The 3,004-nt window shown below is 37.9% G+C and overlaps 1 protein-coding gene and 1 long non-coding RNA gene across 2 annotated transcripts in view; both read right to left on the bottom strand.

Moving 5' to 3' along the window:
• Positions 1 to 1,417, bottom strand: part of LOC106938331 (uncharacterized) — a 4,008-nt gene extending 2,591 nt beyond the window's left edge. The window contains exon 1 of the long non-coding RNA XR_001422600.1: positions 935 to 1,417. This is a non-coding gene — a long non-coding RNA (uncharacterized LOC106938331). The remainder of the gene's footprint in view (positions 1 to 934) is intronic.
• The window catches only part of LOC106938330 (Fc receptor-like A), a gene marked incomplete at its 5' end in the record, with an annotated part of 75,125 nt that overhangs the window by 29,553 nt on the left and 42,568 nt on the right, over positions 1 to 3,004 (bottom strand). The window lies entirely within an intron of this gene.

The raw sequence follows: 3,004 nt of genomic DNA, 5'->3' as shown, positions 1-3,004 counted from the left end.
GCTCCTGAGAAAAAACCTGTCATCATTGTAGAGTGGAGAAGATGTGATCTGGAGGGAAATGATCATGTTGCTCTGTATCGAGATGAACAGTTTGATAATGAGGGTCAGAATCCAGCTTATAAGAACCGAGTGGATCTACAGGACAGAGAGATTAAGAATGGAGACATGTCTTTGGTTCTGAAGAATGTGACGATTAATGATACTGGAACATATGAATGTCGAGTTGATGGGATTAAAAATAAACACAGGAAGAGATCTCACATGAAGAATGAACCCATCTGCATCATCACCCTGCTTGTTTCTGCTCCAGGTGAGTCTGACTGGATCAGAACCTGCAGCTGCTTCATGGTTACTAATGTGAGAGAGAAACATGTCAGATCAGATGTTTGGTTTTCTAAATGTGTTGTTTCAGTGGAAATCAGCTGGTCTGAGATCAGCAGGTGATGATCTTCAGCAGATCAGACTAACTCCTGGTTCTGTTCTGCAGGGAGCAATGAAGGACAAAAAAAGGATGGAGGGAACGAGGAAGGACAACCAGAGAATGGAGGGACCAACACTGGACTGATAGTTGGTCTCTCAGTTTTAGCTGTTCTGGCTCTATTTGCTGTTTCAGGTTTTCTGCTCTATAAAAAACTGAGACGTTCATCACAGGAACAGAAGCAGCCTCCTGCAGCAGAAGCAGAACTTCAGGCTATGAATGTTGAAAACCATCCAGAACCTGAAATGTGAACATTGAGACATTCATTTCTAGCAGGAAGAGACTTTCAGCACTGAGAGAATATATAAAGTTCAGCTCAACTGATTCACTTCACCTGTTTCTATCAGAGCTTCAAACAGCAGAGAACAAACTGAATGTGAAAAGTTTGAACTGCAGCTCCTTTTTAAGGTTTCCTGCTGTCTGAACAAAATGATATATTACATCTAACCTTCTCACCTGAAAGTTATGCACACAAATCAGAGAGCAGGTGAGAATAAAACATGATTTTTAGGTTATAAAACTGATGAAGAACCAGGCACCATCAAAAGATGGACATTTAGTTATATTGACTAGTTTCCTGGTTAACAGACTTTTCACAGGTTTTAGGGAAACAATCTACCTGCAGCTTAAAGCAAATCGATTATACTTACATCCACGATGGGATGATGGTGGTGGCTGTGAGTTCGTCCTGGAATCGGTGTGTTGCCTGTTCAGTTCCTTCTCTGTCCACCTTTGTCGTGTCTTTGGGCAAAACATTTCACTCATCCTGCCTTCTGGTGCTCAAATGACCTGATGGGTTTATACAATATGAAAACTTCAGTACTTTATTGCCCTGCAGTTCCTTCCTGAGGGCAAGTGGTGGCATCCCCAGAACCAGAACCAAACGAGGAGAAGCAGCATTCAGTTTCTATGCACCACAGATTTGGAACAAACTTCCAGAAAACTGTAAAACAGCTGAAACACTGAGAGCCTTTAAATCTCAACTTAAATCCCTTCTGTTTAGAGTTTATTATAAAATGTAATTAATAATTTAGTCACAGCTCTTTACTTAATGTAATGTTTTGATTGTTGATTCTATGTTGCATGAATTTATCTTTTGTTATGATGTAAATCAGGGTTTCCCAACCCTGGTCCTCAAGGCTCACTGACCTGCATGTTTAGATGTTCTCCTGCTTCAACACAGCCATTCAGATGATTGCAATTCAGCAAAACCCTGATAATCAGCCATCAATTGAAATCATGTGTATTGAAGTACGGAAATACCTAAAACATGCAGGGCAGTGTGCCTTGAGGTTCATTCCTGTTTTCCTTTAGTATCATCATAATGTTTTCTAGTTATGTTTATTTTCTCAGTGATTTTTTACTCTAATGTCATTATGTCCAGTCATTCCTTAGTGTTTGGCCTCCCTGAGCCACTTTCTCTCTTCCTCTCCTCAGTCTGGCTCCTGTTTCCTTCATTCAGACTCTGATAATCAGCTCATCATTCAGAGTCTTTGGTCAAACTCACAAGCTCCTCATAGTTAGTCACTATTTATCAGTTCATCTTGTTGCTCTTCTCTCTTCTCCTCATGTCTCCAGTTTGGCCTTGTTTGGGATTTTCTTGTTTTTATACTTTGTGTTTTGAAAGTTTTTTTTAAAAATTAAATATAAACAACTGATCTACGTCTCTCGCCTGCTGTATTTGGATTTGGATTTAAACAAACATAGATATTGTAAATATATTATAATATATTAATATTCACCATTTTACACAGGTGGCAGATTGTTATTTAAATGTAATTCTTTCACTATGTCCAAAGTAATATAGCTCCAGTTTTAATTTTGAAGGTTTCCTAGAGACAAAATGAGGAAGAAGTGGGGAATGTCTTTAAGGAGAGACGGATTCACTGCACAGGATGAATATCAGCAGCTGAATCACTAGAACTAGAACTCCTGGAATGGAAAACATGAAAAATAACCTATATAGATATACATTATGTATGTACATGTTCATGTAGCCTAATATTTTTTCATATCAATCAATATTTAATCATCTTTGTTTCACTATATTTGTATTATTTTGTGTTTATATATTTTTATTACTAAATAAATATAAGTGCAGTGTTCATGTGTGCTTTGTAAAACATTCATATCAAATCAGAATATTTTATTTCTATTTTATTCTGTTTTCCCCACTAAGAATATTTAAATATGCTGAACCATCAATCCAATTCAAAAACACTTAAAAAATAAATGTCCTTGCACAATAATTGTTTGAAAAAGGTTTCCAGTAAAAAGGCGTGAAAATCTGTTCATTTAGTGAGTTTTTAATTAAATGCGCTGATACTTCATTGTGCCTGCCAAACATGTAATTCTGAGTAGAGCTGTCGACCTCTCCAAGATGGCCGCCCTACATCACAACTGCAACACCAGGTGAGATCGGTCCATGAAGCGTCTATTCTTATACGTCTATGGTGCAGAGCAGTGTTGTGTTCAAGACCACCTAACCCGAGACCAAGACAACACCAAGACTTTTAGGGTCCGAGA

The sequence above is a fragment of the Poecilia latipinna genome, unplaced genomic scaffold (genome assembly GCF_001443285.1).
Source record: "Poecilia latipinna isolate Pla-1442-1.1 unplaced genomic scaffold, P_latipinna-1.0 Scaffold2566, whole genome shotgun sequence".
NCBI classification, from domain to species: domain Eukaryota; kingdom Metazoa; phylum Chordata; class Actinopteri; order Cyprinodontiformes; family Poeciliidae; genus Poecilia; species Poecilia latipinna.
Note: the sequence above shows the minus strand (reverse complement) of the source record. Positions and strands in the feature narration are given on the sequence as shown.